Source organism: Camelus dromedarius, chromosome 33 (assembly GCF_036321535.1).
Source record: "Camelus dromedarius isolate mCamDro1 chromosome 33, mCamDro1.pat, whole genome shotgun sequence".
Classification (NCBI taxonomy): domain Eukaryota; kingdom Metazoa; phylum Chordata; class Mammalia; order Artiodactyla; family Camelidae; genus Camelus; species Camelus dromedarius.
This window is the reverse complement of record NC_087468.1, coordinates 10101492-10115613: the sequence shown is the minus strand read 5'-3', so window position 1 is coordinate 10115613 and position 14122 is coordinate 10101492. Positions and strand designations below refer to the sequence as shown.

At 51.9% G+C, this 14122-nt stretch overlaps 1 protein-coding gene across 2 annotated transcripts in view; it reads right to left on the bottom strand.

The window, feature by feature from the left end:
* The window catches only part of CRACDL (CRACD like), a 95864-nt gene that overhangs the window by 68200 nt on the left and 13542 nt on the right, over window positions 1–14122 (bottom strand). Inside the window, exon 1 of one of the 2 annotated variants that reach the window (XM_064481866.1) lies at window positions 9718–9802. The exons of the other annotated variant lie outside the window; for it this stretch is intronic. The gene's annotated coding sequence lies outside the window, so the exon portion shown is untranslated. Of the gene's footprint in view, window positions 1–9717; window positions 9803–14122 lie in introns of those variants that run through there. 2 annotated transcript variants of the gene reach the window in all.

Sequence of the window (14122 nt, the reverse complement as noted above, 5' to 3'; positions counted from 1 at the left end):
GGGTTAGGGGCACGAATCCACGGACCGGGAATAGGATTCTGCAAGGACACAGTGAGATGTGTGAGGGCTGGATTAGGAGGTGGGCACGGCGACTAAGCTAGAGAAACAAGCAGAGAGAAGCCAGTTGATTCAAGAATATTAAAGCATGTTAAGGTGTCTGGACTCTAGTCTAAAGGCAATGAGAACATAACAAGATTTCCAGCCAGAGAAGGATCTGATCAAATCTGAGATCAGGAAGATCTTCTTGGCTGAAGGGTAGAGCTGGGGGTGGTGACACGGGGTGAAGAGGAATGGGCCAGTCTGAGGACAGAGAATATACAAGGCATGGTGCTAAAGCAGGCCTGGGGAGAGGTAACAAGGATCCATCCACCCTGGGCTTCAAACTCAGGCAGGTGAGTGGATGGTGGAGTCACTTCCCAAGACAGGTGACTTGGCTTTGCTGGGGAGAGAGAAATGCAGATCGTTCACAGTTCTGGACGTGTTTTCGGAGGAGAATATTTCAAAGGAATAAATTAACAGCTGAAAGGGAATCATTGTTCTAAACTGATCAATTTCATAGGAACACTTATAATTATATAAACATTCATATAAATACTTACACAAAAGGAAATCTTGAGAGTGGCCAAAAAAAAAAAAAAAATCACCCAAACTGCATCCTACATACACCGTAAGGGGCAAGTCTGGAGCAGAGGCGCAAACCCCACAATCTTTTATGCAACAAAGAAAGCCAAACGGTGACCTTGGGTGCATCCTGACAACCGTCAGCAGACTGACACTCCCGATACGGAAGTGAGCCCGGGTTGGGCATCTTTCCAAACCTCTCAGCACAGAGGTGGTTACTTTCCGGAGAGGAGGGGGGCCCTGAACCTGTCATCAGTGACCCTACAATTCAGGCACTGCTCACTCTTCTGGAATTATTTAATTTTAAATGATCACACAGGAAATCTGCCTCGTTTTGTGGGGCACAGTCCCAGGAGTTGTGCTACATGCATAGAGTCACGCAGCCACCCCCACAGCCAGGACCTGGAACCATCCCATCCCCCCCCAAAAAAACCCTCCCCCGCGCTGCTCTGTTATAGTCACACGCTCCCCCTCCCCCAGCCCCTGGCAGCCTAGGATGTGTTCTCCACCACGGAGGTCCTGTCTTTTCCAGAATGTCACAAATGGAATGGTACAGTACGTAACATTTTGAGACTAGCCTCTTTCACTAAGCATGATGCTTCTGAGATGCACCCAAGCTGCTGCGTGCACAGATAGATTGTTCCTTTTACCCATCTGGTACTGAGCACACGGCACTGGCAGCACTGATTTTTATCACCTACGTTTTCTCCTTCATGGATGCCAAAGAGATTGTCTCTGTCATAGGGGCCCCCAGAAAAATTAACCTTTAATTCTTCACAAACCCAACTTGGGAGATCCAGTGAAGCCTGAGCTATTGATTCTCCTTGCCATCCTCATAAAAATAAGAGAGGAGAGCACAGAGCCTCTGCTCAGGTAGTCACAGAATTCTGAGTTACAAGGCCACTGGGAGGGCACACTCACTTGACAATTTACTCAGCAAACACCACCGAGCTCCTCTGCAGGTGCTCGGCGGGGTTCTAGGAACAGAAGCGATGCATCCCCCTGCCCTCAAGGGAGGGGGTTCCAGATGACTCCCAGACCACAGAGCCCACCGTGGGGTTCCTCCAGCCAGCTTCCTTCTCCCCCTGCAGCTTGCTTAGGTTCCATAATATCAGGTGCTCCCCAAGCTCTCCCCACCTCCCCTGAGCCTGCTGAGCAGCTGAAGAGGTCGATGTGGGATTTACAGTTTGTCATGTACAACTTGCAAGTGGTGAATGCACACATAACTGATGATAGCAGCAGATTTAGCTACCAAACGGTGAAGATACAAAGGCAACGGTTCAGCTGAAGGAAAATTCTACTGGTCACTCAGCTGGAACATGGAGTTCTATTGCTGTTATTGGAGTTTTACTGCCATTATTTTTTTTTTTTTGAAGTGCAGTTGATTTACAATGTTGTGTAAGTTTCTGGTAAACAATAGTATACTACTCAGCCATAAAAAAGAATGAAATCATGCCATTTGCAGCAACATGAATGGACCCAGAGATCATCATACTAAGTGAAGTGAGTCAGACAGAGAAAGACAAATACCATATGATATCACTTGTATGTGGAACCTAAAAAAAATAACCCAAATGAGTTTTATTGCTTTTTTTTTTTCACACCAAAAAGAAACAACGGTCAGCAATCCATGCTCATTTAAAGGGCCACATGCAAGTCAACACAGTAGGCCACGTGGGGGTCTCAGAGATCTGAGATAGACTCCTCCCTCCCCTAGGTCATGGGGCAGAGAAGACATGTCCACAGTGAAGCATCAGAGTCCAATGTCACGCGACACGTGCCGACGTGAGGCCAGATGATAAACGTAACCAAGCTTAGACAAGGAAGGTCAAATGGCAGGCCAGCTCTCCCAGGCTGTCAGGCAGGCAGGGCACACCTCGAGTCTCTTACCTGCCACAGCGGGGACACTCTGGGCCCAGGGCAACACAGCAGGGGGCCTTCAAGGGTGCATGGACAAGAGGCCTCATATGCTGTCCTCACGGACAGCAAAGGCCAAGTGCAACAGAGATGCCACCACTGTGCTCAGGAAGCAGGAGGGCCGCCCAGGCCCACCCCACACAAGACCACCTTCATTCTCTTAAGTAGAAAGATGCACCAATTTCTGCCAGGAAGGATGTGTTTTTCCAAAAGGAGGGGACAGAGGCTGAAATCCAGAGAGAAGTCACAATGAACAGCCTCCTCTGTGCGACTGGACAGTCAGTTCATGTCTGCCAAGATGCCAGAAACACCCCTCTGTCCCAACAAACCTCAGAGGGAGGGGCCTTGAATACTGGAGAGGTGGCGTGTCTCCCAGCAGAGCTGGGACACAGAACAGGAGATTCACCTGCTGCTGTGGGAGCCGGCCCACTCTGCCCAGATTCCAGTCCCAGCAAAAGTCCACATGGCCTCTCTTCCCCGCACAGTCTGTCTGTCCAGTGGCAAGAAGTGGCCGAGGGCCCAGCACTGGCCACCAGGCAACACCAAGGGACAAGACCAGGTCCCTCAATCTCAAGGAATTAATCCTTTCTTTAAAATTTAAAAATATTTAATCAGCAACAAAGATTTACTATATAGCACAGGGAATCTCACCCAATATATTGTAATAACCTATAGTGGAATAAGTTTGTTTTCTATGTCTGAGTCTGTTTCTGTTTTGTAAGTAAGTTCATTTGTGTCTTTTCTTTTAAGGTTCCACGTATAAGTGATATCATATAATTTTTCTTTCTCTTTCTGGCATACTTCACTTAGTGTGAAAATCTCCAGGTCCATCCATGTTGCTGCCAATGTCATTATTTTATTCTTTTTTATGGCTGAGTAGTGTTCCATTGTGTGTGTGTGTGTGTGTGTGTGTGTGTGTGTGTGTTCATTTTTTTTCCAATGTTTTTTCATTCTGTGCTTCAGTTTGAATGGTTTCTATTTATCTACCTTCAAAGTTCACTGGTATTTTCTTCTATGGTTCCCAAACTGCCTCTAGTGAATTTTTCATTCAAGATTCTATATTTTTCAGTTCTAAAATTTCTATTTGGTCATTCCTTAAATTTCAGTTTCTCTACTGAAATTCCTCTCTGCTTGCTCATTATGTTTGTATGGGTTTGTATCTACTGACCTTTTTCTTTGTCACTGATCACACTGTGTGCATGTCTAGTGATTTTTTTCTATCATATGCTGGATACTGTTGTTAACACTTTGTTTCAATAGTGTTGTGTTGTTCTGGCAGACAGCTAGCTGACTGGCATACCATCCTGATCCTAACGAGGCTGTTCTGAGGTTTTGTTACTGTGGGTATAGTGTGGTCCTTACTCCAGAGTAGAGCAACCCTGTTCCTAAGGTGTGGCCTTTCTGTGGCCTCAGGTGTTCAGTAAGAGGCCCTCACTCTGGCAGGTCAGGGCTCTAAGTCTCCAGCACTGTGTGACCTCCAGCACCTCCATTCGGCTCACTACCTGCTCCCCAGTAGTTCTCTGCTGAGCCTCAAAGAGCCTTGTCCTTTGCAAACACAGCTGAGTATTACAAAAGACACTAGGTGACCACTTTGAAGATTTCTGAAGTCTCTTCTCTGCTCAGAACCTTCCTCTCCCATACACTGTGCCCCACAAATTCCAGCTGCCTCAGCACCCCAAATCCTGACCTCTGTGTCCTCTGCCCAGCTCTCCGTTGGTCTTCACTTCCCCGTGACTTAGTTTTGAAGGTGGTCCCTGACACACAGCCAGGATGGATGGAGAGCTTGCCTGGAATGCTTCCATCTGGGTCACAGACCACTGAGTATTGTCCCATTTCTGAAAACAGCTGCTTCATACATTTCACCCAGTATCAAAACTGTGGGAAAAAGAGTAAATCCAAGGGGGGAGGATAAAGCTCAAGTGGCAGAGCACACGCTTAGCAGGCATGAGGTCCTGGGTTTGATCCCCGGTACCTCCTCTATAAATAAATAAATAAACCTAATTACCTCCCTCCCCTGACCAGAAAAGAGTAAATCCAGTATCTATTACTCCCCCATGGCTGGGATCAGAAGTCAGGTTACATTCTGACTCTGGCTGCTCTGTGGAAGAAACTGCCGAATGAGCTGACCTACTCTAAGACCACAGAAAAAGACTGACGATGGAGTTTTTCTTGAAGCAGAAAATGCTGCTTTGACACCTGTTAAACACCTGTGCAAATTTGGCAAGGCAGCAGGATAAGATGTCCTTTCGGATAAACCCAAGGGAATGTGAGGCCAGTTATCTCTCCCACCAGGTAGACAGGCAGTTTGGAAGGCTGGAGTTAAGAGGACCCCCTCCCACAGATTTCCTGGCCGAGCCCAGCCACAGCCATTCTAGGAGCCAGCAGTCCCCTAACCTTCCTTGTTCAAAGCTGTAAACAGTGAACTGAAGGGCCATATCACTTGGGAAACTGGCCACGAGGGCAGAGGAACCCAAATGTGTGGCCTGGAGAGCCCTGAGGTCACCTGGAAGTATCAGGTCTCACCTAGATAATTTCAACTCCCTGGCTGTGAGCCAAGAATGGGTCACACGTTGTTACTCCTACAAATGCAGGACCAAGTCAACCCTCCTACAAAAGTTATTTCCTAGTAAATGCCTGCCCCTCCCTGCAAAGCAGGGCAGGGTGTGGGGGGCGGCCCTCGGTCTCTCCTGACCACCCAGCTGGACGACACACGGCTTCTCCCACCCACGGCCTCTGGATGGCTTGTCACCCTCACAGCTCGGCAGGGAGAGAAAGATTTCATCCGCCCAAATAAAAACCCAAACTCAAACTCACCCTATTGCCAGGAATGTCTTTCAGGCAGACAAACACCTGAAAGAACCGCCCCCTCCCCTCCCTGGTACAAGCTGCCACTTGCCCTGGACAAAAGACCGAGGCTCGGTGTCAAGGTGGCTCACAGATCCAATGGCCTTCCCCCGCCCCCACCCTGCACCGCCTCCACCCACAACGTTCAGAACCTACCAAGGGCTGAGGTCTGCCCTTGAGAAGCAGCCTGGGCCTACAATTTCTACTGCGAGGTCTTGTGTCCCTTACACCTCCGCTGTCTTCTCTCAGCCTGGACTGAGTCCCCGTACTCATGTGTAGAACTAGCCAGGAGAACCCCTGAGGTTCAGAGGGCAACACAGGAGAAGCCCACTGCCCCAAACCTATGTTTAAAAGCTTAACGCAAACGCCAGGAGCAGACGCTATACAGACGTGTCCCGATTTTAAGCCTTGCACAGTGAACCAGCATCCCAGAAACTCGGCTCCCTCAGACGCCGGTGAGAACTCTCCGGCGAAGAGTCAGAAGAGACTGGCTGGGAGCCATCAGCCAACCTCTGCACAAGGCTTCTGAGCACACACCGAAATGCATATTTTCCAGAGCCCTCGACGGCAGTGGCAAATTCTTAAATTCCCCTTAAGATACGTCCATTAGATTCCCTGGCTTCTCAGGGCGCAGCTTGTTAGTTCATGGAGTTATTTTCTTTATTAAGTTCAATTTTCTTCTGATTTACATGTAACAGCTGTGCAGTGTAACTGCTGTAACTAACAAGAAGAGGTGGGCAGGTATGAAAAATTCCTATTGAACGTCGGCGAAAGCTGTCATGATTATTAGCTAAAGGATCCCAGAGGAAGTTCAGAACGTTTCCATGTAATCTGGACCCTGGCAACCATCATCACACCAATGTTCAGGGACCTTGCAAATGCAAACTAAATAAGCTGTCAGGCTGCCTGACAGGAGCAAACACGGGGCCAGTCGTGCAAAATGGAACTGCCTCCCTCCTGCACATTCCTGCTCTGACCTGCTAAGGCCCATTGAAACCTGATGCCCCAGCCTCCCTGGGGAGCAGGGCCCTGGCACGGAACTCCCCACCTGCCCACACACCCCAAGCTACCCGGCCAGCTGCTCTTTTTCCCTGGTTCCTGAGCCACCTGTAAACTCACAGAGCCTGTCCCTGGGGCCAGAGCCCATCAGCGGGCGTGCCAAAGGGGCAACGATATGGCTGAGGGAGGCTAAAAATAAAAGGAACGGGTATCAGGGCTCTGGCAGCTTTCGCAAAGGGGTAATTTAATCCTGAAGGAGGAAATGGCTGCATTTTGTGCAGGTTCTCAACCTCCTCACCACCCCCCAACCCCGCCACTGGCTCAGTGAAACCTGTCAGCAGTAACCCTGTCCTGTCACTGGGTGCTTCTTCCCCACATCACACTTGGGGGGACTCTATTCCTTCCCCCAGCCCGGCACCACCTCCCACCTCAGCCCCCCACCCCACCCCCAGATGCCCCCACCTGCAAAAGCAGAGTTTATGGACCTCTCACCAGGCAACTGTTGGCCCGGACAACCTGCAGGCAAGACACCCCATGAGCCTTTTGTGAACGGCACAGAGCAATGCTTTCTCGGCAAATGCAGCCTGAGAGGCTTCCTAAACCACTGCTCCGAGGAACCACCCCCCACAACCCTGAGACCGCTTGGGCTCCCAGTGACACCCGACCGCCTGTTTCTAGGGGGACCTGGCAGGGGTCTCGCCCCAGTGCACACATTTGCTTTTCTGCAAAGTGGAGCCAATAACCGCACCAACTCTCGGGGATCAAATAAGGTGCCCCAGGTCAGCTGTCCAGCTTGAGGGCGCACGCAACTACCTCTCAGTAAAATGGGCAGTTCAGGACTCGGGTTCCAGAGAGCTTGCTGGATGCAAAGAATTCAAAAAATCTAAGACATCTTTTATTTTTCAAGGGAGATTGAGAAGTCGTCCTCAAACCCACGCAGCTGCCAGGAAAGGGGAACCAGCGTCTGTGCCCCAGCCGGAGGGTGCGGGCGCACAGAGCAGCTGAGACAAAGGTCATACCGATGGCGCTGGCCAAGCGCTATCAACCCCGATGGGGACTTTGTTTTTTAATTTTGTCCCAAAATAATTCTTCCAGCATTTGAACTACTACAAATTACTTTGCTCTTCTCAGCGTCAGTGTTCATATCTGGAAAACACAAAAGTCATCCAAACTCTGGATCTATTCTTACTCCAAGATTCCCCAGCTCCAGGCTCACCACTGAGGTCACTGCATCCAGAGTTCTGGGTACAGCCTGGCAGGGTGTCCTCATGGGACGCCAGGCACCCTGCCAGGGGGTGACCGAGAAGCAGGTGGGAAACCCTTTGTGCCTGTGGTTCTGCTCCAAGTGCAGGCACATCCCCTCCATTCTCTGGGGCCCAGGTATCTTGTCCTTCAAAGGACCTGCCCACCTCACAGTTAATGGGGGCCCCAAACAAGACTGTGGATGCTTGCTGTGTCTTGAACAAAACAGATGGTTCTATCGATGGGAAGGCTCCTCCAGATTGTGGGACCCTTTGCACAGATACCCCCAGGGGCCTGGTGCCAGATGCCAGCTCACAAGCACTGACCGAAGGTCCTGGACCTCCGTAAGCAGAGCACAAGGCCACGCACTGAATGGATGAATCTGACAGAGTGTGGTCCCTACTTTAAGTTTTAGACTCCCACAGATGACCATGCCACCCCCACCCACCACTCAGTGTGCCAGGTCCAGGTGTGGTCCAACACCCGTCTTCTGAGCTTCTCCCATATCCAACATCACGAGGAAGGCCAGATGGGTACCAGAGCCAGAAGGGAGGGCACCTGAAGGAACAGGAGCTGCCGGTTGTCTGCCGGACAGGACGCCAATCGGCTGCACTCAGGAGCCAGGCCACTGTGACCTCCTGAACCCAAACTCTGGTGACCAAGGCCAGGCTGGCACCCTAAGGCAGAAGCTATCCACTGAGCGACCCTGAAAACCCCGGGATGCTTTGTTTTCCTCCCCAAACCATTCAACTCACGTGGTTAAACCCACGGAAACCCCAAACGCACCCATCACTCTGCTCGCGTGCGTTTCCCATGGCAACGGGAGAACCGCAGATGTAACATCGTGTGCCCATACTGCATACCAGATCCTTTGAAAATGTTTTTTCCAGAACAACGCTGACATGTGATTAAATAGTTTACTGTTCCACCTTAGCTGACTCACTGACGGCGACACGCGTGCCAGGCCCCTCCCCGCCCCGGGAGGCATGCGGCTGCCCTCCTGCTCTCCCCTAACTAGGGTGGGAGGGTAAGCGTTCTGCCCTGTTTCCTCTGGCGACCACCACTAGTGTCCTGGACAAATACCTGTGCAGGAGACCAGGGAGAGCAGGAAAAAGGGCACAGGAGAAGAAAGCCTTTGGCAATTTATTAAAATAGCCACATTAACCAGCCCCTTCCTTTGAACAAAAAGGCAGTTTGCAAAAAATAAAAACACCAAACAGAGGAGGAGGCCTGCCGTCCTTGGTGGAGGGACTCAGGCTACAGGTGGCTCGGGCCCCCTGGGTGTGCCGCGGGCAGGTAAAGGCTCTGGGCCGGACGGGACAATCAGCACAGGGAGGCCTGTGCCCCGTCGGCCTCCCCCTCCTCCCCGGGGCTGAGCTGGCCCTGCCCGCCCGGCCCCACATCTGCCTCGGGTGTGCGGGGCTCACACCGGCGTGGTTGCACAGATCCCCTGCCCGGCCACTGGTCCACATCGGGCGTGGGCCAGGCACAGACAGGCTTCCCCAACGCCCCGGCAAGGCCTGTGATGGCTCCTGAGAGCAGAGCCACCCCTGCTGCCGCTCAGGGCCGTCTGCCTCTCAGCCCCACCGGGCACAGTCACCCACTCCCCGCGGCAGCCCCGCTGAGGCACAGCTGAGCTAATTCCGGGCTCCCTGCCACCCGCACAAGCCCACGCTGCACATGTTCTGACTCATTGCAGAGGGGTCTGGAAGCAGGGGCCAGGAGAAGGGCCGCCAGGCACCCCCGGGTGCCCTGGCAGTCCAGGGCCAGGGGTCCTCCAACCAGGAGGGGGGTCTGAGGTCTCGAGTCACCTCCACAAATCACACTAGTAGGAATGAGCCCCAGTTTTAAACTCCATGGATTTCTTGAGATGTCCAGCCATATGCTCACAGCACACAATCATGGAGTCAGAATCTGGAGTTAAAAATTAAACCTGTATTACTGTCTACCATCACGACCCACTTGGCATGTGAAAATTCTCGCCCTATTGCCAAAGTTCTCCAACATAAAAAGCATTAGATCAGAAAAGAAGGGAGACTCTGTATCTAAAAGTACAATTCAACCTAATTCAAAAACCACTTACTGAACACCTACTATGTGTTATTCTTCTGCAGGTCCCCAGAACCTCAGGCATCGTCTTCACCTTCAAGAAATCTCAGAGTCAGCCGCCTCTGTGCCACCTGTAGGGGAGGTACGTATACAGCACTAGAAGGGAAGACAGCAAACAGTTACTTCTGCCCAGAAAATGAGGAAACAGGTCTGGGGGTGTTTGGGAAACAGGGAGTATCAAGGCCGCGAGGGGAGGGGCACACATCAGCAGTCGTTAGATGCAAGAAACACAGGTCAGACTTGGACGGCAAGCCCCGTAGTAGCTAAGGACCACACCTCCCATCGAAGGGCAGGTCTGGGCATCCAGGGGTCATGGAGAGTGAGATCTGCAGGGGCAGAGAAACCCTAACCAATGCATGTGGTTGGGCAAGTTATTTACAAGCTCTGAGCCTCCCAGCAATCAGAATAAATAATCAGAACAAAACCTACTGCAGGACTGTTTTGAGGATTAATTAAACTATGCGGAAGCCCCAGAAAAGTGCCCGCCTATGGCCAGTGATTCTGCAGTGACCAGGTGTAACGTGGCAGGGAGAATACAGTTCAGAGCCAGACAGGCTGCGGGGCGGGGTTGTCAAACTCCAACTCCACCATTTAGAAGCAGGACGACCTGGGAGAAGTTACTTTAAACCTCTGAGGGCCAGCATCCTCAACAAGCACCAGAGTAAGTAGCCTGTTATTAACCGGCTTAGAGATCGTCTGTTACAGATTTATCATCATTTCTCATTCCTGGTGACCCACTGACCAGTGTGAAGCCGGCCGGCTTGTCCACGTGCCCCATTTGTGGTCAGGAGTCAGGAGTCAAAGTCAGGAAACAGCCCAGGGAGAGGAGGCAAGAGCCAACAGCTGGGCAACTGTGGTCCTGGAACTCTTCTAATGGACCTTCTACTTAGAAAGTCAGTCTCCTCCTCCGCCCCCTCCAGCACCACACAGCAACGCAGCCAGTGCAAACAGCAGCACAGAGATTTACTCAAAGCTGCCTCTGAACCTCCACCACAGGCAGGAAGCCTCGGAGAGCCAGGTTTCCAGGGGGGTAGGTCCCCCTCACTGTGCTGGGCATCAAGCACACACACACACACACACACGGACACCACCAGTAGAAACAGGCAGGAAAGGAACACACAAGGAGGGGCCTCCTGAGAAACTGACAGGGTCCTGGCCAGCCCTGACGCTCCCTCTTCGCCCCCAGGTGCTTCCCCGGGCTCCCCAGGCCCCAGCTCCTGCGCCACCACCACGTGGCCCCGGATGTTGGAACCACAGCGACGAAAAGGTCTGGGAGCTGAGCCCGCAGGAGCCCCAGAAAGCTGCTGCTCTGGACTTGCCTCCACCCACTCGGGTCCCAGAGGCTGGTGCTGCCTGTGCCCCACTGCGGCGCTAGGACCACTCGGGCTGGGCCAGGTCCCGGCGGACCTGCTGTTGGCTTCCATCCTCTGCCAAGGAGACTTTTTAAAAAACAGGAGCCCCTGCCCCAGAGAGAGGAGCCTCCTGTCCTGTCCCCTCCACCGCCCCTCGGGAAGCCGGTTCCCGAGTTCACGGCTTAACCACAGTCTCTTCAGTGTCTCCCTCCGCGCAAACAGGAAAGTCCGTGGGGAAGACCGGCGGCCCTGGGCGCACCACCCCGGCAGTGGGCACCCCTCGGGGGGACGCAGCCGCCTGCCCTTCCTCCTGGTTCCATTTTTGACAGTCTCCTCCTTGGAATTAAGGACCCTGAGAGAGAAGGAGGGAAAGATGAATCTCAGCCCAAGGCTGCTTCCAGGACTGTTCCCAGCTCCCGGGTCGCGTCTGGCAGTCCTCGGGTGCCCAGTGGGCAAGGAGTGTGTGGTCCAGAGCAGGAGAGCCAGGCACCCAGGCAGTCACGGGTCTCTGCCAGTGTGGGCGGCTTGGGTGAAGGAATAGTCATTGAGGTGCACAGCCTAGAGAAATGAGGGTGGGGGGTGGTCAACTTGGATGTGAGTGTCCATTTCCTGGCTTGGCCCAGGGACGGGATCTGGCTCCTAATCCAAATGATAAGGAAAGACAGAAAAGGACATCTCATGACAGACCTTAGGGGACTCAGGCTCAGGGACAAGGAGGCACAGAGTGTGGGAGAGGGGCTTCCCTTTCTGCATGGAACCAGGGTGGCTAAGTTCTTCCTTTGAGCCCAGGATTGCCCGGGAGGCCAGAGCAGAACATCACCACACACTCGCTTCTGAGCACACAGGAGGCTCCTCCGAGGATCCCCAGAGATGCAGGGGGGCACCATGAATGAATGGGGCAGGGGCATACCAGTGCCTGTCGCTGTGACACGGGGACCAGGGATGCTTGGGGACTGGGGAGAATATGACTGTCTGGAGACCTGCAGGTGTTGCCTTGGTTTGTGCTAATCCAGGAGAAGGAGGAACTTCATGAAAACCACCTAAGTGGGGAGGGGTTGGGGGGGGGATCGGCTTTGCCCACACGAAGGACAAGAGCAGCAGAGAGGTGGGGGTGGGGGCTGCACCGGGCATGTGCACAGAGGGGCCGCGGGGCAGGGACAGGGGTTGAGCTGGGTGGCCCCGCGGCGGCGCGCACAGCACAGCCCAGGTTTGTGTGATACGTGATAGTCACACACTCCACGCCCATCTGTGCCAAGAGGTCAGGCTCGTTCAACACAGCTTTCTCCAGCTCCTGGACTCTTGGTGGGGAAGCACACGAGCAAGTCTTCCAAATGTCTGTTAACCAGCTCTCCGTCTCCTTGGAACCAAAATCAAAACTCTGACTACTGACAGCACGAGTGTTCAAAGGCCCGGCCAAGCCTTTTGTTTGGTGAATGACAGCCCCAGGGTCAGGCCTGGAAAACTGCCCCCAGCTTCCAAAGAGGAATGGACAGCCAGAGCCCAAACTCCCACGACCCCATCCGATGTCAGGGTAACACGCAGAATAGTGGGGATCCTCCTAATTCTAACAGTAAGTCATTGGACTGTAAGAACACTGAGCTCTATCCACACAATGGAATATCACCCAGCAATAAAAGGAATAAACCACCGACGCTCGCAACCACATGGATGAATCACAATAATTACAGGCTGAAAGAAACCAGATAAAGAGAGGACGTTCTGCATGATTCCATGCATATAAAACCCTAGGGAATGTAAACTGAGTAACAGTGACAGAGTGGACCAGTGGATGCCTTGAAGGGGACATGGGAGGCGGGGAGGATGGAGGGAGGGCGTGAGCCACCCCTGGGGGTGATGGATGTGTTCATTACCTTGAGTGTGGTGTTGGTTTCACAGGTATATAAATATGTCAAAACTGATCAAACTGTGCACTTTAAATGTGTGTAGATTATATGTCAATTATATCTCAATAAACCTGTTTTTTTTAAAAAGTCATCCATGCTGATTATAAGAAAAAATACAAATATTAAATCTCCCATAATTCTATCAGAGATGACCAGAAACATGATGTTTCCTTCCAGTCTCTTCCCTATACACTCACATAAACAATATATAAATTTGTTCTCATATAGAATACAACCCCTCTTTTTAAAGGTTTTCTATTCTGATTTTTAAAAATTACATATACTAAGTTTTTGTTTGGTTTTGAACTCCAATCCCTCAGGCACATTGAGACTAGGAAGGGGGTGGGGGGATGGGCAGGTGGGGGGGAATAAGCAGTCAGGAGGGGGCGCAGTCCCTGAGGCAAAGCCTCTGCAGGGGCCAGGTGGACCCTGGACCACACTGCAAAGCGCTCGTCCGTTATCCTGAGTGAGAGTCTGCCGGACATCAGGACCCCTTCCTTTGGTTCCGTCAACCCAAACCTTCCAGTCCTCTAAATCAAGCCTGAATGACAGTGCCTTGCACCCAGTATCTGCCCTGAAAAAAATGAAGACCAGCCTATTCTCCCAGCACACCTCCCATCTTCACTTTGGCCCTGGCTCTCTCCCACGGGTCCCGCTCCCCCTCCAGCTCCAGCCCACCCTCCTTCCCGCCTTCTTCACTTCACCTGAGGTCATGAAGTCCCCTTGTGACTAAGCATCCTTCAGAAACATTCCTAAGAGCTTGACCACACTCAACGTATGAACGACTCATTCCCCCTGATCGGGTATTAAATTGCTTTCAATTTTTCATCTTTGTAAATAGCATTGTGATGAACATCCTTGCATCAATATCTTTTGACTGCAGGTTTAATTGTTTCCTTGGGGAAAATTCTTACAAGCAGAATCACCAGGATGAAGGGGTGAATTCTTTTAAGGGTTTTGGGACATACTGCCAAACGGCTTGGCAGAAAGCTTGTACTGTCCCCTCCTAAAGGCATACGAGAGTCCTTGCTACACATCTCCGTTTGCTCCAAGTACCATCATTCACAAAAACGGACAAACAAAAACAATACACACCAAAAAAATTGCTAATTTGGTAGCAGAACATAGTATCTA